The sequence below is a fragment of the Mytilus californianus genome, unplaced genomic scaffold (genome assembly GCF_021869535.1).
Source record: "Mytilus californianus isolate M0D057914Y unplaced genomic scaffold, xbMytCali1.0.p SCAF_11, whole genome shotgun sequence".
Classification (NCBI taxonomy): Eukaryota; Metazoa; Mollusca; class Bivalvia; order Mytilida; family Mytilidae; genus Mytilus; species Mytilus californianus.
In genome coordinates this window covers 6,634,777-6,657,952 of record NW_026262593.1, presented here as the reverse complement: position 1 = coordinate 6,657,952, position 23,176 = coordinate 6,634,777, and the positions used below count along the sequence as shown (strand labels likewise).

At 32.3% G+C, this 23,176-nt stretch overlaps 1 long non-coding RNA gene across 1 annotated transcript in view; it reads right to left on the bottom strand.

Moving 5' to 3' along the window:
- Positions 1-22,720, bottom strand: part of LOC127719456 (uncharacterized) — a 96,293-nt gene extending 73,573 nt beyond the window's left edge. Inside the window, exons 1-2 of the long non-coding RNA XR_007990315.1 lie at positions 22,522-22,720; positions 21,851-21,907 (exon numbers count right to left, since the gene is read on the bottom strand). This is a non-coding gene — a long non-coding RNA (uncharacterized LOC127719456). The remainder of the gene's footprint in view (positions 1-21,850; positions 21,908-22,521) is intronic.
- Positions 22,721-23,176: the final 456 nt, after the last annotated feature.

Below are 23,176 nucleotides of genomic sequence, written 5' to 3'. Positions count from 1 at the left end.
AGTTTGCAGCTGCTTCTAAGATTTTGTAACACGTCATCAGTGTCTGAGCAAACAATTAATGAGCCATGGTTTTGTCAAAGAATGGCTCCTACGTTTTTTCTGAAAAAAAGTTTATCAAAAGGTACAAGAACCAAATAGATAGATAGTCAGTGCCTTCACAAATATTATGGAATGCTCTATAGTTATAGATTGAAGGTGCTGCCGTTTTGTATAATTTTGTGTTATTTGTATGTGTACTTTTATGTCCCAATACTTCGCAATCATGTATTTTTTATAGTAAAATTTTCATTTTGTGTACCCGCATATTTATAATTTACTTATTTGTACTTTACGAGTATATGTGTGTCATCATGATTTAATTCATTTTTACCATCAATTAAAGAAACTTATGATGTCGTCTGTATTACAATTGATGTTATGTTTGTCTGGATCATCTAATTCATTCATATTGTATATCTACGATCTATGCTTACACAGTTTTTGGGTCCTTCAATCCAGTTATTGCCACTTTAACCAATTACTTAGAGCGCGGCATGTTTACAAATTATGTTTTTAACATTTTGTAGTACAGTTTTCAATTTATTCTAGAACAATTATCAATCGTATAATGATTTTTCTGTTGACACGTAGTGTCGATATGTTAATAATTTGGTACGGTTCACTTGTTCCATACTCCGTCTGATAGAAAGCTAAAGTAAGAATACAACTACTTAATGATTGTTGTTGACTGTTTGTTTACCTCTGTTGACCATTTCGTTTTGCATTTTCATTTACGTATACATAAATTTCATATCATTTAAAACCATTACATACTACAATATACAAGAACATCATTGCACACCATATACAGCAGGTGTTTTATATTGGGTCTCAATATTACAATTACCTTGCAGCTGTTTACAAACAAATATACATACGTCACCGTGCATTGAAATATTTTTATCATAATTTTTCATTACCTTATAAAACTTTTTTGATGACGTCAGTGTCAAATTCAAATTTCACATCCTAATCAATGTTCCTTGTTGGCGTTAGGTTTATTTGTATGTTTTTTTGATTTTTTTGTCAGTTATGTTGTATTTTTGTAATATATGTTTACATTAACCTATTATATAAAAAAGAAGATGTAGTATGATTGTGTCTGTTTGATTTGCTCATACAATTTTGTCAATATAACGGACCTACAAACAAGTGTCACACATAAGTGTGAGGTTTGGCTAGCTATTAAACAAGGTTTTACCAACCATTTCGGAAAATGCATGTACCAAATCAGGAATACTGCGGCTGCTTTCACTTTTCACTTGTTCCGTTGATTGATAACTTTTATTTTTGTCAGTAGATCTTATGGACTTTCCATTTTTGAATTTGTCTAGGAGTTCGGTATTTTTTATATAATTTTTAACTGTAGGTAAAATACGACTTTGAAGTGGATAAAACATTGGTCATGCGTAAGGAAATCTATTGAAATGTTTTACACGGCTTTCTACTTTGTACTGAGAAGACAAAGTGCAGAAAATACTATTTTGATGGTCAATTCATATGTTGAATAATGCTTATTATTGGGTTGATACCACTGCTAGGGGATCAGTAGTTCCCGATGTTATCATCAGCCCAATAACCAGTAATTTAGTACTAGAATGCAAATACGGGTACTGTTTTATCTTAATTTGCTATAATAAAATCACGAAATAATTTCAAATTAAGGATCTCTCTCGTCTATAGCTGTGAATTCTTGTCCGGGTTAACTTTCATTTTTGGTCTGTGTTTGGTTTATGAGATTAGAAGCGGAAGATGTATAGCGAAAAAAATCAAACGTATAAGTCGACGAAAGTCTGACAACGCCATGGCAAACAAAAAAAAAAATACGACCAATAGACAAAACAACAGTTTTAACACAACGTAGATCTCAGGACGGGTAAGAAAATCCACATTTGGCACCCCGTCGCTTTACTCATGTTTGTAAAAAATAATATATCAAACTTTATCCGGTGATGTCACATTCGAAAAAAGAAGACAGGTTGTGGTCTCGACAATTTGAACATATCTGTTATCATGTGAAATAAAGGACGAAAGCATAATAAATATTGAAAAATGTATCTTTACTTGTAGTATTTGTTACTGGATCATGTATCTCAATTTTATTCAGGGATTTTTTTTTTTATTTTCGGTCATGTGATTTTCATGATCTTTTTCTGAATAAGTCAATGAACTGGTAAGAAGTATTTTGGGATTAGATTCTTCAGAATTGGTTTCATTCGTAGTTATATCTTCACTTACAATGTTTCCACTTCCTTCATATTGGTGCCACATGTGTAGCAAGATCTGCTTACCCTTCCAGATCACCCCGAGTTTTTGGTGGGGTTTGTGTTGCTCAGTCTTTAATTTGCTATGTTGTGTTTTGTGTACTATTGTTTTTCAATTGTTTTTTTTTTTCTTTTTTAGCCACGCCGTTGTCTGTTTATTTTAGACATATGAGTTTGAATGTCCCTCTGGTATCTTTTGCCCCCCCTCTTTGACAGAATGTTTGACAATTTTCAGTTAATATATGTACCATACATAATCCTACAACCTTTCGTGCATATCATTTGTATAACTCTACAAATACGTGGAGCAGGATCTGCGTCGTCGGCGTCAACAATATTTTTTGGTAAGCAATTTTCAGTTTATATCTTTTTATTTTGATCTTTATTTCGCAAATGTAAAGCATTATGACAATACATTCATTTTCTCCTGCATACATAATTGCTATTCATCCGTGTATATCAATACGTTATACATCAAGTTCAATGTCTAGTTAAAATTCAAACACTTTCCTTTCGCTCTCTTATTCAGTCATGTAGATCTCGACATTTCTCGATCAAAGACCTACGTAACTTTAATTTCTTCCCTAGGGGTCATTGTTTGTTTTTTGCAACTTTGAATTAATTTTCCTCTGCAACTTAACATTTTTTTGGTCGTAAGATTGTTAGCTACTTATTGATGTCGGCGATCCGATATCAAGTATTGTTGTACAATATTGTTTTGTCCGTCTGTATGAAAGAGACGAAAGATAACGGGATAATGGAACTCAAAAGTCAAAACTCTACCAAAAATCGAGAAGGATCAAGTACATGACCGGTGATATGTATAAATCAGTAGGTAAAATTCGAGGAAAGAGGACGGGATTTGGTATACGATAATTGGAGTACAGTCATCGTCATCCGTGAAAGATATTCTATAACATTATCTGACAGTTAAAGATTAATGTCTTGATTACAGGTCAGTAGTTTTATGTGTTACACTCATTTCACACCTACGAATTTAAATCGTGAATATCTGGTCAATCGTTGATCTAAGATCTAATTACTTCATTCATTTGTTGATAAAAACAGAATTAAACAATATGTACAGGTACCTATTTTATATTTTTCCATTGTGATATCAAATCTGAATATAAATTATTTGTATTGCATAGAGCAAGGAATATATTCAGAAATTAAAAATCCTGCATGAAGAGCGGAAATTAAATAATTACTTAATTTAATACATATGAGACTGTATCGCACCTGTAGTTACATAAGCATTTGTGAATACATACGATAAAACGAAACTTAATGCGTTTAATAACTTATTAAGTAATAGTGTACGATAAAAAAAACATTGATAAGATTCCCACTCTATATAAGTTGAAGAGTATTCATCCATCATAAAATGACGATAATGATACAGCTTTATTTCTTAAAAAAAACAAATTAAATTAGAATAGATTGAGATCTATCCATATTCTATAACAACACATGTGCTCATTGAATAAAGTAAATCCTGGATTTTTGGTTTGTCTGATAATACAAAAGATGATCATAACTTCATAACTGCCACATGTGGAGCAGGATCTTCTTACCCTTCCGGAGCACCTGAGATCACCCCCAGGTTTGGTGGGGTTCGTATTGTTTTTCTATGTTGTGTCTTTTGAACTATTATTTGTCTGTTTGTCTTTTAATTTTTTAGCCATGGCGTTGTCAGTTTATTTTCGATCAATGAGTTTGACTGTCCCTCTGGTATCTTTCGTCTTCTTTTTCAAAGCTCATAAGTAAAACTAAAATACTGAACTCCCAGGCAAATTCAAAAAGGTGAATTCCATGAAAAATTACAACATCTAACTCAATCAATCAGCTGAACAAATGAAAACAACTGTACATAGTAAATACTAATGCAACGATAATGCATAACCAGTTATTCCCATTTTAGAAAAAATATTATGAACACTAATCATTTCTTTTTACATTATTTAGAATGATATGATCATGATTCTTTGCATTGTCATAAATCAAACGATTTTGAATGTGTGTGTAATATTATTGTTTATAATGAAAATAATATCTAAATGTATATTGAATGCTCTTTCAAATGAGGGAATGCGTTTAAGTGCCCCTTTTTAGATACACACCTATCTATTTTCAAATTGTAGATGGAAAAATTTTAGAAGCTTTTGTTTTGTCAAAGAGTTTCTTATCCTTCTTTCTCAAAAAGTTCAACAGATGCAAGGTAACTGTTTTTGACTCCAGCATCACTGAATGGTCTTTTAATGATAAAAATAAAAAAGACAAACCAGTGACGCTGGAGCCAAAAAAGTAACCTTGCTTTTGTTGAACTTTTTTTTAGAAAAAAGGACAAGAATACTAGTTATTCTAGTTCAGTTATTTATATTTTAGGATTTTACGTTGTGTGTCATGTTTTAAGTTTGCAATTTTCACTGACTTGTCTCTCTACTATTATATCACGTTTGGACGTGACTCGGTATTTGATCATCCATTTTTTAAATGTTTGGCTTTAGACGTTCATGATCAAGGTAGGTTTGGATTGCCGCTTCGGACGCATGTCATTTATATAGTGTTATATTCTTTTTGTGTACGGTGTATTTATATTGTTCTTAATTTTTACTGTATCGGGAGGGTATATATATGTCATTATCTTTTACGATTATGTTTACTATTAATTTTCCTAGCTGTTTTTTATGTTGGATCTTTGATATATTATATTATGTAAAATTGATAATGGAAATGGGGAATATGTCAAAGAGACAACAACCCGACCAAAAAGCAGACAACAGCCGAAGGCCACCAATGGGTATTCAATGCAGCGAGAAAATCCCGCACCCGGAGGTGGTCCTCAGCTGACCCCTAAATAAAATTGTGTGCTAGTTCAGTGAAAATGGACGTCACACTAAACTCCAAAACATATAAATGAACTAAAATTAAAAAACATACTAGACAAACAAAGGCCAGAGGCTCCTGACTTGGGACAGGCGCAAAAATGCGGCGTGGTTAAACATGTTTTGTTTGATCTCAACCCTCCCCTATACCTCTAGCCAATGTAGAATAAAGAAACACATAGCAATACGAACAGTAAAACTCAGTTTAAAAGAAGTACGAGTCCGATGTCAGAATAGGTAACAACAGAAACTAAGCAAAATCACAATGATACATAAATGAACAAGGACTACTAGCAATAACTGACATCCCAGCTCCAGACCTCAATTAAACTGATTGAAAGATTATGTCTTCATCATATGAAAATCAAGTTCAATCCCTCCCGTTAGGGGTTTAGTATCATACCATCATAAAATATATGAGAAGAACATAACCCGTATCATGCCAACAACTGGTTTTAGAATAAATGTCTTTATTTCCGATGCAAAGACCCTATGAGTTAATCAATATTAATACCAAAATATGCAATCCTTAATGACTTGACAACAGTATTGTAACTATATCCTTTCCGAATAACTCTGTTTAAAAGTTTGGTTAGCTTTTGAGGTGAATGCTGACATTTTTATGCTTTGTAAAGAATATTACTATAAAATATTGGAATGTGAAATACCTGAACGTATAAGATGTCTGCATGTTGATTTATATTTACGAATGATGTCCTTGTACCAATGATACAATTTAGTAAATGTTTTGACTAGTTTGTGATATCAAAAACCCTGGTGTAATAATTTTTCAGTAAAACAGAGATTTCTTTCGTTGAAATCAAATACGTTGTTACATACACGAGCGAATCAAACAAGTTGAGATATATAAACACCAAAAGATGGCGACAAGGGAACGTCACCATTTCCATTGACGTATTTCACAATATCCTGACATTGAACAATATCACAACATATTAATATTATAAGGGTTAGATAAACAAACAACTCCATTTGACAATATACCTTTTTGCCTAATACACAGCAGGTGTTTTTAGACGAGTCTTTTTTTTTACAATGCACTTGCAGCTGTTTACAAACAAATGTAAACACGTCATCCGCCATGAAAAATACTATTATGGTTATTTTTATCATAATTTTTCAATACTTTTGATTGTAAGTCTAGTTCGAATTTGACCCCGAGATCTGCCTGGTCTTCGGTAAGGAAATCTAATGAAACGTTAAAATATGGTTTCTACATTGTTCTTACAAGACAAGATGACCATTTTATTGAGCAATTGATATGTTGAATAATAATCAACATTCATGATCCTGATGTTCAAGTTATCAAGTGCATGTAAGGATCACACATTTCTTTCCATCATATTAAATACAAAACCTATCATTCAGTTTAAAATAGTCGAATTTTTAAGAAAGTTAGGTTATTAAAATGAAAGTAGAAGCTATATGCGTAAGCAACATTATATGTCCTGTCAAAAACGCCTGGAACTGAGATAATGAATTTGCCAAATATAGACTGTCAAGGCATATATCAATATAGCTCTTCAACTGTTTCGGATCTTATTCATCCCTGGGTTTTATATATTTGGATTTAAGCTCTCCCAGGAAAGGTTAATCCTGAAAAGTGCTTGGACACATCAAATTTATAACGGGTTGTTTTCAGTTTTAATAGTATTGTCTCAGTTGGAAGTTCCTTCCATTTTAGAACATATGTAGTAGTTTTTGTGATCATACATAATAGGTATAATATATTCAAAACAATGATAATGATAAAAAAAATTGTAATGCTAGAAAATATTATTCTCAGCATCAGCATTGTATATTACATAAACTGATTTCGAAAACATGTCAGTATCCGACTTGTTTGTTAAAATGAAAAAAATATCAATTGTTGACGCCGACGACGCAGATCCTGCTCCACGTATTTGACCCGTCGTTTTGCTTATGTTGTTACAACTTGAGTGATAAGTCTAATTCTTGATCTCAAAAGGTAGACAGGATAGTGTTAACAAAAATTGGTACATATCTGTTTTCACCTTTGAAACTAAGGACGAAGTTAGATTAAATTACCAAATGATTTATTTTAACATATTGCATGGGTACTCCGTAGAACAAAAGCACCATAACCATGTCGTGCTTCCGAGGCGCTTTTCTGGATTTACCTTCATCACGAAAGCTCACATCTAAACATTTGAAAGCCAGAGATGTATAGATACGTAGAAGTAGCATTTTGCCAAGTTAAAGAATAATTCAGGTTAGAAAGAAATTCACTAACATTTATGACATCACAAGTACGTCATTTATGACGCAATTGGTGAAAATCTTCTTTAACTGAAACAATTGGACATTTTAACATATTTCTCCATCAAATTTTCACAACTATGTCGCAGTGAAAACTTTTCAGATTTTATTAGTTGGTTAAGTGACATTTATTCCATGTCAAAACAATACCTTCTGGTTTCTTTTGCTGGACAAATCATTATACCTTTAAATGCGTATAAGACGCACTGTTCCTGGAAGCTCGGAAATACAAAAACACGTATTTCAGATATGAGAAACAGGCACTGTATGACCTTCTATTTCAATTTCTTACACACTTTTAATTATTTAATATAATCATTCAACAAGGTTTCTAAAATGATCCCAAGTCATTCAGCATTCATTTGATACCAATTATCATCCAAATATTTTACAAATTTGAAAAGTTACAGATATGAGTAGGAACTATCTTGTATGAAAATATGTACTACCTTCTTGTATGTTCTTTCAGACTGGGCCCGGATTAGTGGTTCTGTGTCAGAACAGAGTATGGAATATTAATTGTAATTAAAAATCCTACATATACAGCGGGAATTGAATTGGTGCGTAATACATATGAATAAAAAGAGACGGTATTGCACCTTTCTTTACGGTATCATTCCACCGTTCCGTGTCAATTTTGTAAAAAAAAATGAAACGAAACTTTTAATGGCAAAAAACCATTTGTCAAATATATATCACAAAAAGAACAATACGAAAACACCGAAATCTTTAAGCAATACACTTCATTTGTATGTATTTCTCCAGAACATGAGATTAAAGAAAACACAGACACGCGTTCTGTCGCCTCTTTTTTGGACAAAAACATTGAATTTGACATTCGGTGGTCATCTGTTTACTAGATTTTCTGACAACAAACGATTTTGAATATCGAAATTAAACATATTCTCTGACCTTATCAGCAATATACCAACTTCACCTCGCGTATGGAGTATACATGTCTCATCACATACGATATTCAAGAGCTTTCAGCTGCTACTTAGACTTTGAAAAACCTGATCTATTTCTGAGCAAAAAAAATAATAATTAGCATTGTCCCAGTGAGAAGGAAATAGAGGGATGCTGCGTATTGCACCATAAAGTCCCCCCCCCCCCCCTCCCCCACCGGTGCCCCTTTTGTGTGCCATCATCGCTTTTTAAAATTTAGGAAAGAGTAAAAACTAGTTTCTCCCTAATCATCAACCATTCACTGGATGTCTGCACAGCTAACTTAATATTTAAGATTTAATTGTAACATGTGTACCTGCAAATTACTTAAATTGGGTTAAATTTACTTTTACAGCTTGAGTATCAAACATTTACCTGTTAATTTAACTTATGAAATCTTCGCTTAAGAGAAGACACTGGCATTTCAATTGCCATGCCTTAATTCTAAAATGGTGCTCCTAAAAACTATTTTTAAACACGAAAAGGAGTGTATATATGTCATTATCGTTTACTATACTGTACTAGATTAACTACAAAAAATGTTTATATTGAAGTCTTTGTTAGATTTATATTATATAAATAAAAGATGGGTTTGTTCAAGTAGATAATTACCATATATGCATAAAAGTCGGATAATTTACATTGTAGCTTTAGACTACTATAGAAAAATTCAACATTAATACTTATATTATATATTATGACTATATAGATATAGGAAGATGTGGTACGAGTGCCAATGAGACAACTATCCATCCAAGTCATAATGTGTAAAAAGTAAACAATTATAGGTCAAAGTACGGCCTTCAACACGGCGCCTTGGCTCACACCGATGTTTGTTAGAGTATTTTATTTTGCTCTATATTTACACAATTTTGGCAACTGGATCCTAACTATTGTCACGTCATTATATCTGTTTGTGTTGCTCACACAAATTTTACTAGACCATTTTCTTCGGAATATGCCTATACCGAATCAGAAATACGGCAGTTATTTTCCAATGGTTCCATTGGTTGATATACTCGAGCGTTTGGTTTTGTCCGTTTTCTGGACTTTTGAATTTACCTTGGATTTTTTAATTTATAGAATTTAGTACAGTTTTAAATATCACATACTTTTAGAAAAAAACCACAATCAATCCTGCATGGATATGCTCTGTGGAAACGTAGTGTTGATGTTCTGTATTTGGTAATAATTGTGTAGTTTAACTTGCCTCAAACTCTGTCGGACAGAGAACTTAAGTACTTTATAATTGTTGATGACTGTATGGTTACCTCTGGTTGACTTTTCACATTTCACCTTTTGCATCTTCATTGACGTAAATCAAAATGTCCCGTCATTCCAAAATATTACAAATGTTAATAATATAAGATTAGAATAGATAAATAACACCATCTAACATCCCACATAGCAAGTATATTTAGATAACTCCTAATTTTACAATTCCCGTGCAGCTGTTAACAAACAAATGTACGCACGTCATCAGCCATAAGATATTTGATTAAGGTTGTTTTTATCATTACTTTTCAGTACCTTCGATACGAATACGAATACGAATTCAAACCTAATAACCCTCTGGTTTTGCAAGGAAATCTAATAAAACGTTTTAAACATGTTTGTACCTTGTACTTACAAGGTAAGATGCAGATGATACCAATTTGATGGGCAATTTATATGTTGAATAATGATAAATATTCATGAACCTGATGTTCAAGTGATCAAGTAAGGTGAACACATTTCGTTGTATTTTAGTGAATATAAAACAAACTTCAAATACTTTCGAAGCGGTATGTGTTTGTACCGGCTGACAAAGCAGCCAACAATATGGTGGCGGTATGCCGTAAATACTACACGGACGTTCTTAAGAATGAAATTTGAAATTCCTATACATTCAAGTCTGTTTATGTTGGAGTCTTTGTAAGAAATATATCATATAAAAAAAGTTGTGGTATGAGTGCCAATGAGACAACTATCCATCCAAGTCATAATGTGTAAAAAGTAAACAATTATAGGTCAAAGTACGGCCTTCAATACGGCGCCTTGGCTCACACCAATGTTTGTTAGAGTATTTTTATTTTGCTCAATATTTACACAATTTTGGCAGCTGGATCCTAACTTTTGTCACGTGATTATATCTGTTTGTGTTGCTCACACAAATTTTACTAGACCATTTTCTTCGGAATATGCCTATACCGAATCAGAAATACGGCAGTTGTTTTCCAATGGTTCCATTGGTTGATATACTCGAGCGTTTGGTTTTGTCCGTTTTCTGGACTTTTGAATTTACTTTGGAATTTTTAATTTATAGAATTTAGTATAGTTTTTAATATCACATACTTTTAGAAAAAAAACACAATCAATCCTACATGGATATGCTCGGTGGAAACGTAGTGTTAATGTTCTGTATTTGGTAATATTTTGTAATGCTTAACTTGTCCCAAACTCTGTCGGACAGAGAACTTAAGTACTTTATAATTGTTGATGACTGTATGTTTACCTCTGGTTGACTTTTCACATTTCGCCTTTTGCATCTTCATTGACGTAAATCAAAATGTCCCGTCATTCAAAAATATTACAAATGTTAATAATATAAGATTAGAATAGATAAATAACGCCATCTAAAATCCCACATAGCAAGTATATTAAGATAATTCCTAATTTTACAATTCCCGTGCAGCTGTTAACAAACAAATGTGCGCACGTCATCAGCCATAAGATATTTGATTGAGGTTATTTGTATCATTACTTTACATTACCTTCGAATGTAGCTTTAATAAGAATTTAAACCTATTAACCCTCTGGTTTTGCTAGGAAATCTAATAAAACGCTTTAAACATGTTTCTACCTTGTACTTACAAGGTAAGATGCAGATGATACCAATTTGATGGGCAATTTATATGTTGAATAATGATAAACATTCATGAACCTGATGTTCAAGTAATCAAGTAAGGTGAACACGTTGCATTGTATTTAATGACTATAAAACAAACTTCAAGTACTTTCAACGCAGTTTGTGTTTGTACCGGCCGACAAAGCAGCCAACAATATGGTGGTGGTATGCCGAAATTTTAAATTCTTCTACATTCAAGTGTGTGCACTCCACAGAGAATCATACAGTAAACAAATATATCATAACCACATCACAGCGTAAAGCCTCTTCAGAACATTTGAAGGTCTCTACTGTGTATTGGTTACCTAAACTACACACAAAAAATCCAGTAAAATATCGTTTCATCTCGGCCTCTAGTAAGTGTTCTACAACTAATCTTTCAGTGCTTTTAACAAGTTTATTAACTTCTATCAAAGAACTTATCATTAACTTTTGTAATAAATCATATGAAAATAGTGGAATTAACTATTTTTGGAGTGTAAACAATTCTTTGGATATTTTCGATAAATTATGTGCTTTTGATGATCCTTTTGATTCTGTTGACAGTTTTGCCTTTTCAACTCTTTACATTACACTTCTACACAATCTTATCACAAAAAAGTTTTCCTATTTAATTAAATGGTCGTTTGGGAAATCTGAATGCAAATATATTTGCTGCAACTCATTTAAAGTCTTCTTCTCTAACGAGAAAGGTAGATGTGCTAAATATACTTACTGGAGGTGTGATGAGATGATAGAAGCTGTTAATTTTCTCCTTGATAATATCTATGTACGTTTCGGCAATAAAGTTTATCGACAGGTTGTAGGTATTCTTATGGGTACAAATTTCGACCCTTTAATAGCAGACTTGTTCTTGTACTGTTATGATTCACATTTTATCACAAAACTCAGTAAAGACCCGTCTAAATTGCATTTAGTTGATAAATTCAACAACACTTACCGTTATCTTGATGATATTTTTTCGTTAAATAATCAAGAATTTTCTAAATATACAGCTGAAATTTACCCAAAGAAACTTACTTTAGATAAATCAAATATAAACGGTAATAACTTCCTTTCCTAGATTTAGATATTTCAGTTTTACACGGGAAACTCTACACTAACATATAAGACAACGTAAATATTATTTGTATATGCATATGCACATTCATGGCTCTAAAATCTGTCGGTACCTGTATCTTGGCATTGCACAACATGTATAAGGTCATGTTTTTCTCTGACTGTTTATGCTTTACACTTAATTCATTGGAGTTAGGATGTGTACTCATTGATATTTTAGTCTAAGATGCAGCTTTTTTTGCATTAGTTGTTATTGGCTTTGAAATAGCTGTCAGTAACTGCGAGTACTCTTAGATCTGTGGTTTTTCTTAGATCTGTGGTTTTGTTAGATGTATTTCTATTCATATCCACCTGATGAGTTAAAACCTTTTTCAACAGATTTTTTATAATTTGTTCTTATGTTGTACTGTTACACCACTCTCCCAGGTTAGGGGAGGGTTGGCGCCAAATTATGTATGTGCCTGTCCCAAGTCAGGAGCCCGTTATTCGGTGGTTTTCGTTTGTTGCTGTGTAACATATCTGTTTTTCGTTCATTATTTTGTACATAAATTAGGCCGTTAGTTTTCTCGTTTGAATTGTTTTACATTTGTCATTTTGGGTCCTTTTATAGCTGACTATGCGGTATGGGCTTTGCTCATTGTTGAAGGTCGTACGGTGACATATAGCTGTTGATATTTGTGTCATTTTGGTCACTTGTGGAGAGTTGTCTCATTGGCAATCATACCACATCTTCTGATTTTTATATTGTCATTAAGTTTACACAAAAGAAACTTTAAGAATAATTTGGGTTACCAAAATTAAAGTAGAAGCTAGAAACGTAATTATCCTTATGTGTCATGTCAACAGCGATTTTAGTTTAAAGTATGAAGTTCCTTAGTGTATCCTAAGTGTTTAGTGTGCTCATGTTAATAAAAATGTGGGGATAAGTCTAATTCGATGATGATACATTCAGAGAAAAGAGGACGTGATTGTAGTTACAACATATCTGTTATAATATGCAAAACAAATGATAAAACTGTAGAATAACTGAATAATTTATTTTATATATTATTTTCAAAATATTATCTTGGCATACCGTAGATGAAAAAAAAATATATTAGTGTCGTGCGTCCGCAGCGCTTTTCTAGATTTACCTTCAGTGGGAAAGTTCAAACCTAAATATGGAGAGGCCATGAATGTATAAATACGTAGATGTGTAAGGATGTATATAACAAAAAAAGTTAAATTTTTGGTAATTTGTTTTGATACTCGTGATTTCTGTTGGCTTTCTCAACGTTTGCCCATGAATGTATCTGATTGTGATTTTTCAGAAAAAAACGTGTCTCCACGAGAATCGGTGTAACATTTTTAATAATGATTGTTTGATTCTGCTCAACATGAAAACTAATGTTTAGGTTCCAGTTCTTACGATGATTTGATATCATTTGCAAACAATCCTAACTCGAATAAAAGGTTAACAAAATACCTTACAAATCAACACCAACAATTTGTTTAATTAAATCAATTGTCCTTTAAAAAATCTAATTGCTAATTTATTTGCTGCAACTTATATAGAGCCTTTTTCTGAAATGGAAAATGTAAATATTTAAGATACAAATAATGAAACTGTAATGACATCTTTCAATCGGTTTTTTCTTTCTTTGACAACATTTATATACGTTTCGGTAAAACAGTTTATCTACTAGTTGTGTGTATTGCTATTAGATATCAATTATGCCCCTTTATAAGCAGACGTCAATCGTGTATTTTTATCAACCACAGCTTGTGGCCAAACTAAATAAAGAACCTTCTAATATCAATGAGCATCCGATTGTTTATGACGTAATACAACACAATCCGTTGGTTGTGTACTAATGAATAATGTTATCTTGGCAACAATGGTTAATTTACTAGTTGAAATAAGCCTGACAAGAGATTTGATTAACTGCTATAAACCTTAGATAGGTACGTTTTGTTGTTTTGTCTGTTTGTTATGTGGTTTTCTCTAGATGTCGATCTGATATTTTTTTTTATTATGAGATGCTTTGAAACCACTGTTCTTTGTTTCATAATGAAAAGGTTGAGCGGTCACAAACATTTTTTAAATCCACCACATTCTTAATGTGCCTGTTCAAAGTCAAGAGCATGGAGCTAAGTGGTTATCGATGGTTACCGTCTTCCATATTTACCAGTGGTTATTGTATAGTCTGCCATAATGTTTGATGTTAAGGCTTTTCATAGCCCCCTATATTGTATAGCTTTTGTGGATTGAAAAGGCCTTGTGGTGACCAATAGTTGTTTATATCCTCGTACTTGATGTCCGGTCATTAGTTATTCATTGTTAATCATATCATATCTCCTCTTTTTAATTGAAATATTGTTTTTATTTTTCAAGGACAAATACTTTATTTTACTTTTGTAAAGATAAGATCAAGGGTATTATATAGCAAATAAGATACACAGTTGTTTACCAATAAATATGCAACCGTCATCAGTATATATGCATGAGGTCAGTTGTTTATTCCTTTACCATATATGGTGATGCATGTATGGCTCTTCAAGTATATAAGTTGGTGCATATCGTTTGATTTCCTGTCAGCTAATACTGAAAAATCCCTATAGATTCATAAATGTATTATAAGCACTCTAGTATATTCATGTCTTTCCCTTTATTATTACCTACCGGGCTTTATAACCAGTCAAGGTTGTTAATAAAACCCATCATCTTAATTACTATTGATGTGTGTCTTATGATATAAAATAAATTTTCCAATTAACTAAAAATTACAAAAGCAAGATATTGTCCCTTTGATCAATATGCAAACCATATTATTCGAATGTTACCGTCTTAATTATCATAGTCTGTTCGAACAACATACCAACTGAATGCCTGTTATGTACGTTATTTAATTGTTTTTATTGAAAAGTTCAAAGATATCAGATTACAATTAAGATATAGAACTGTTTTCCACTAAATGCACACGTCATCAGCATCTATGCATGAGGTCAGATGTTTATTCTTTTACCATATATTCTATTCTATATTGCCATAACACGATCTAACAAGTGCATCATAAATTTTATCCTTCTGAGGTAGGATTTTGTCCGAAACCTCATATTATTAATTGATAATTGAAAACAAACTAACAATGTTATGGCATTGAATGAAAAACCACCTAAATACAAACAACAGTACATGAACACAACATAGACGACTAAAGACGAAACAACACGAACACCAAAAAAAAAAGTGATACCAGGTGCTCCTGTAGAGTGAGCAGATCATGCTTCACATGTGGCACCCGTCCTGTTTCTCATGTAAGTATAAACCATGTGATAAGTCTAACTCCGTAGGTCACGTCCTAGAAAAAGAGGACGGGATTGTGGTATCGACAATTGTAACATATTCGTCATCAAATGTGAAACAGATATTCTATAACGGATAACCAACTCCTGATTTCGTCCGTAAATTTTTCGAATGGATGATTTATATATGATTATTAATGTGTTCCTCTGATCTAATTTTTTCTCCTTTTACGTATTATTTTTCTGGTATATTATCATGTTCTATTGAAAGATTTCGTATATCGTTTTACCAAAAATTAAAATTAAAAATATAGACATAGCAGCCCATTATGTAGTGGTGGTGTGACGCATACACTACACGGAAGTTCTCCAAAACTAAATTATCCATTCTTCTACATTCAGGTCCGTACGCTCCACAGAGAGTCAAATTGTAAACAAGCATATCACTGCCACTACACAGCTTAAAGTCTCTTCCAAACATTTGAAAGTTCCGACTATGAACTGGTTCCCTAAATTACACAAACAACCATTTAAATTCCGTTTCATCTCTGCATCTAGTAAGTGTTCTACTACTAATCTGTCATTGCTTCTATGTACCTCCCTTAGTGATATCAAATAACTTGTTATTAACTTTTGTAATAAAATTTATCTAAATAATGGTATTTATTATTTTTGAAGTGTTTAAAATTCTTTAGAGGTTTTAGATAAAATACGTGCTTTTGGTGGTCCTTTTAATTTGGTTGACAGTTATGATTATTCTACTCTCTACACTACACATTCAACAATACCTACCGTTATCGTGATGATATTTTTCCGTTAAATAATCCAGAGTTTTCAAATATACTACCGAAATATACCCAAAGGAAGTTACTTGAAATAAATCTAACATGAACAGCAGTAGTTGTCCTTTTCTGGTAAATTATTAAGTCAGGGATTTCGTTACTATAAATTACTTAAAACATTTACTAAATTCTTTCATAGGTACAGAGATTTTATTAAATGTGGCTGTACCTGTAGAAAATGTATTAAAAACGGTATTTCACATCCTAAATTTTACGGTAATATTGCAGTCAAATCGCGAAAGTCACTATGTGATTCTTGTAAACTCATTGAACCTTTAAACAAACTTATTAGTAAAGGTTATCTTAATAATGTTGTTAAAAGATCTTTGAATATTGTTTACATTGGCGCTAACATCGATTTTGTCATCAACAAATTAAAACATAAATGAATTGTATTCTTTTCGAATGGGTTTTGGATGTATAACTACACATCCACGTTTATTTTCTCTTTAGAAATTGCTTTATCTATATATAACATGATACATATTTATTATAAGGTTAAATCCTTACGATCCTACTGCCTGTCGATATTTTTATTTTGGCATTGCAAAAGTCATGTCTTCTTTTACTGTCCATGGCGTTGAAACACTAAATCCCTGGGATGTGTTTTAATTGATTTTAGACTCTGATGCATGTTTTTTATTGTAAATTGTTTTTGGCTTTTACCTAGCTTTCAGTAACTGCGAGTACTCTCAAATCGTACTTTCCTGTTAATTTAACCTGTTGACACGGTTTATAATGCATTTCTGTAATTCAATGTTTACTTATTTTGTGTTATATCTCGTCTCACTATTTTTAATATGTACCACATTTGATAAGTATTTAGTATGACGATAAATTTTCAATTCTGTACTCGTACTCTGAACAACAAATTTATTTATTTTGTAAAAAAATTTTTACTTCCGTACTGCTAACAACAAAATTATTATATTTTAATTTACCTGTGTACGTTGTTTTATTTAACGCCATTTTGTTCAAGGTTAGAGTTGTCTTTTTAACACTGTTCCTACATCTTTTTTATTTCTACCAGTAACGTCTATGTTATATAGGCACCTACGTTTTAATATTGTATTTATATTGTGTCATAGATCAAACTTATTTGTTCAGTGTATGTTTACTTGTTTTTGTTTAAATGTCTTTTTGATCGAGTTAATTCATTTCAATTGATATTCTATAGTGTGTCTTTTTTTGTTGTAATGTTACACTACTGTCTCAGGTTAGAGTGATGGTTGGCGCCTGTTAAGACGTTTAAAACCGCTGCGATTTTATACACCTGTCCTATCAAGAGCCTGTTGTTCAGTGGTTGTCGTTTGTTGGCGTGATTCATAGGTATTTTCGTTTCTCGTTTTTTATATTGATTAGACCGATGGTTTTCCTGTTTGAATTGTTTTACACTAGTCACTTTGGGGTCCTTTATAGCTTGCTGTTCGGTGTGAGTCAAGACTCCGTGTTGAAGACCGTACTTTGACCTATAATTGTTAACTTTTCATACATTGTGACTTGGATGGTGAGTTGTCTCATTGGCACTCATAGCACATCTTCTTATTTATATATATTGTATATTTTTTGTATCTTTTATCAATATGCAAACCATATAATTCGATTGTTACCGTTTAAATTATCAAAACAACAGAAAGCCTGTTCTGTCACATAATACGCAGTTGTTTTATATATAAATTCAAGGATATCAGATTGCAATAAAGATATTCAGCTGTTTACCAACAAATGTGCACACGTCATCAGCAAATGTTTTTCCTCTACCATATATTCTAAATTGTCATAACACGAACTAACAAGTGCATCATAAAATTGTCCTTCGAAGGTAGGATTTTGACCACAACCACCTATATCATTAATTTATAATTGAAAACAAAAACTATACCATGCCAAAAAGAAAAAAACCACAAAAAGATAACCTCAACAGTACACAAACACAACACAGAAAACTAAAGATTGAGCAATACGGACACAATAAAAAAACAGGGATAATCTCAGATGCTCCGGCAGGGTAAGCAGATTATGCTCTACATGTGGCACCCTTCGTGTTATTCAGGTAAGTAGAAACCGGTGATAAGTCTAATGTGGTAGGTTTCATTCGAGGAAAGTGTATAACAAAAGTACCGAACTGTTGTTGATAGCTACGTTATATTGACAAAATTGGGTGAGTAGCCCAAACAGACATGATAGGTTAATGTAACAATAATTGGGATCCAGCAGCTAAAACTGTGTAAACATACATCCAAAACATCACAACTGACTGAAATAATAAACAAATTTACAAATATATTTAACAAAGTTGCCAACAAAAAGGTGTTTTAGATGATAGTAAATTGAACAAAGACGCCAACTTAATTGTTCTGTCGTTGATAGTAAATTGTCAAAGACACCGATAAAAAAGTTGTTGTAGTTGATATTACATATCGTATATAGTATACACTTTCTCGATAAAGTACAAACTAAGTAAGATATACATACAAAGGTAAACAAAATGGAAACACTGTAAAAACCCTCTGGTGTCCCATGAGGACGGAATTGTGGTTATGACAATTGGAACATACCCGTCGTCATCTGTGAAACAGATATTCCCAAATGGTCAACTAACTCCTTATAGCGTCCGTAAAATTTTTGAAAGGATGATTTCAACTTCACCACTTAATTCCTGATTTAATAGCTTTCATGTACGCAGCAACTCTCTAGTGAGGAAATCATGATACGAAATGCAAGCTATGGGATATTGTATCAACTGCAAATTGTATGCATCACATTCAGCCTAGCCGGACGTTTGCTATACAGAAATGGAATATTCACAGTTTTGAAGTTGAAATCATCTTTTTGTCGTAAGTTTTGTTCTCAGCCGACCCTCATTGCCCATTTCTTGATGTAAGTCAAGATACGAGGCAGACCTACAATAATGTAAATGTATCTGTTGTAATCTTTATTTTAAGTTTGATGGGATAGACAGGTTTAATATAGTCACCAAACTTTGAATTATTTAGTGAGACGAAAAAGTCCGCAAGAAGAGGAGCACATTTGGTTCGCATGTGAATGCCAAAGGTTGTTGAAAAAACAACGTCCAAACGTTGCAAATATGTTGTCAATCAAGAAATCAAACATCTTCATAATGTCAGTTTCAGAGATTTTTGTTTCAATCAAAGTGATTTTTTACAAAAACAATGTATTCCTCCCTACGACAAGGTACTTGTATCTATGTTGGCCATTATTTTAAATGAAACAAAGGAGCAGTTCTTTCAATTTATCTTTACGTTTGCAATAGATAATACTTGTGAAAAAATATTTTGATATTACTCAAGAGGAAAGAGACTTAGATTGTATGTATTATAACAGATTGTTTAAAGTTTTAAGTTTCCGCATCTGATTCACGCCGCATCTAGAGCATTTAGTTTCACAATGACTTTGAAGATCGGCTTTGATTGCTGATTGATATTAATAACTAAGAAAGAGGATTTGTGGAGCACTTGAAAGGCCAAGTAATATAAAGTTGTTTGTAACTACACTTATGTAATTTAGGAGTTCAATACAGTGAAGGAAGACCCTGTTCTTTATCTTTGTTTAGAAATCCAATGAAACAGAACAGACCTATGATTATTCAGGATTTCACCCTTGGTATCGTTGGGGTATATGTTGAGTTTACACGTGAATTGCCAATACCTAATTCCTTTATCAAGCAGTTTATTGTTATGTGATTTGCACATTAAAACGATGTTGTTTGGGGCTTTATCTGCGAAGACAGCAACATATTTGTCATGGAGGTAGGATGGGTGCGTAACAACAGTTTGGTCTTTAAATATCGTTGCAACACGTGTATTTATAGACTCGTTCAGTTTTTTATTTATAATTTGTAGCTAAGCATTTTTCACCAGTGCTAGGTTTTCGGTTAGTAGGCTGACGATTAGTTAAATATAGGTGTTACATTGATGAAGAAACAAGGTTGCCAGAAACAAATTTTGTGACAAAATATAAGATACAAGGAAGCATGCAAAACAAATTTGCAAATTCATGTTAAAATGTCAATTTCTATATAGCTGTTGCTATGAAACTCAACGATTGCTAGGTGTATATTTCGCACACACTTTAGGGTATTAAGAATTATAATTGCTATAATGAGAGTATCAAACATGAGAAAAGAAGTTTTTTTGGGGGTTCGTGTTGCTCAGTCTGTAGTTTTCTATGATGTGTTTCTGTACTTTTGTTTGTCTGTTGGTCTTTTTCTTTTTTAGCCATGGCGTTGTCAGTTTATGTTCGACTTATGAACTTGGATGTCCCTCTGGTATCTTTCGCCTCTCTTATATAGACCAACGATGTGTTATAGAATACTAGAATTTTTGTTTAATTTATTTTTCCATAATTACACCTCTTTTAGTTGCAAAGTAATGCGATTTTACAAAATTAAGACAAAACTAGTATGTATCGAGAAACCAAACAATATTAATTTTGAGTTTATATAACGACAGTTTGTTTAATTAGTAACAGTTTAGGTGTAAGCATCAAACCTTTATCAATCCGTTGTAGTAAACAGTCTTATCAATGGATTTGATTTATCAATGCTTATTAAATTGTACACCGATCAACACATGTGAAGCAGGATGTGTTGATCATTCCAGAACTTGTGTGACCATCTCCGGTTTTTGGGGGTTTGTGTTGCACAATCTTTAGTCTAGTTTTTTATGTAGTGTTTTTACACTTTTTTTTGTCTCGTGTTATGTTTTGTTGGTTTTTTGTAATGGTTTTGTTTGTCTTTCATGAATTTCATGTTAGTATGTTCTGCTTCTTTAAAATAAAACATGTTATTTTGTTTTATAATTAAACAGACTAAAGTAGCAGGTTTGTTTCGAAATCCTTGAATAAACAACTTGAGTGAAGCATAAAATGAAATTTGGGATCTTTCTATACATGTTATAGATGACGAAGACTTCAAAACGTCAAGAAAGGGAAGGAAAGTAATATACATGTGTTTCTATTGCGTCATACCTGACAGCTCATTTTATTCATAAAAATATAAGAATAACTTTTTATATTATAATAAAAAGCATCAATCTCCTAAAACCTTGAAGTCCGCACTAATAAGTTCCATTCCGTAAAAATATCTGCAGTATCTTCACCTTATGCGTATCGCGGAAATACTTGACTTCTATTCGTTGCTATGAATTTAAGCATTTCAATGAAAGTGTATGCCCAATTTGGTAAACTGTGATATTATTCATTTGTATTACCCTATCAGGTTTTGTGTGATCAGCAGGTTTCGTAGTAGTAGTTTATCTTGGTCATGTTATGGTAGGTTTCGTAGAAGTAGTTTATCTGGTTTCTTGTTCATAGTGATACCTTCTGCAAACTCTTACTCTTCCTCAAAAATAGTTTCTAATTCATGTGGAAACTGATCTACAAAACAGAAAAAAACAAATATAATTAAAAAAAGCTTGATTGACCAACAGAATGTATTTTGGTGCAGATTCTTTTACATACGTATTTGTAAAAGAATGATAATCTTTAGATCTTTAAAAGTTGTGGTTTTCTAGTTCGTAAACATTTTGTGATAAATTGCATTTAGAAAGTTCTAATTTCATTCAATAATCGATGTCGTCTGTAGATAGGTTCGGGGTATAGTGTTTATTTTGATTAAAGTTACGATTGATTTCTTTTGCTGACTCTCTATTGACTTCAAACAGATATCAATTTCACACCAAATATTTTGTCTGCATTTAATAAGTATCTTGGTGTTTTGTTTTAGTATTTGAAAAATTTGAAACTGCGATGGTTCTTCAAATGTATCTTATGAATTTCAATTGGTTTTTTTTCTTGTTTTAATACAAAAAAGTATATTCTGCATTTTGCATTTTTCATGATGAAGATAAAAACGAAAATTTTCTCTATCTTCACGTTAGAAAATGAACACAAAATACAATTAACGAATTAAACTACTAGTTTTGGCCTCTCCTGTCCAAACAATGTATTGAAACCATGCAAAATATTTTACGGCTAACAGTAATATTTACCTCTTGTTATTTTTTTCTTCTTAATTTCACAGGTTTCGAGCATTTCGACAATAGATTCGTGTCCATTTTCTTCTGCATACAAAACAGCTGTCCAACCGTGTATATCATTTCGTTTAACGTCACATCCTAAGTCTATCAAAAACTGTACGAACTCTTTCCTTCCTATTTCTGTTGCAGGTAGATGACGACTTCGACATGTCTCGATCAAAGGCGTTGCTCCAACATAATTTATGCAGTTAATTTCTACCCCTGAGGACATTATTTTCTTTGCAGCTTTGAATTTATTTTGTTGTATAGCATGAAATACGTTGATTATTTTGTCGTATGATTGTTCACTGCTGACTGATGATGCTGATCCCATGGTACAAAGTCTTGTTCTGCAGTTTAAACAACTGTTTAGAATATTGTAGTTTAATATTGTCCTTGTGTATCTGACAGTTAAAGCTTATATTGTTTCTTTGTCGAGTAGACAGCCTTTTATACGATTTAATTTCCTCACACCTACGTTTTAACAGTGTGATTGTTTGTTGAATCGACGATTTGAGCGCAAAACGTCATCCAACAAAAATTGCAAATGTCAAACCTTATAACAAAATAGCAAGAACCAAGTCCTCAGATTTTATTTGCAATTATCATTTAATTCCTTGACAAAACA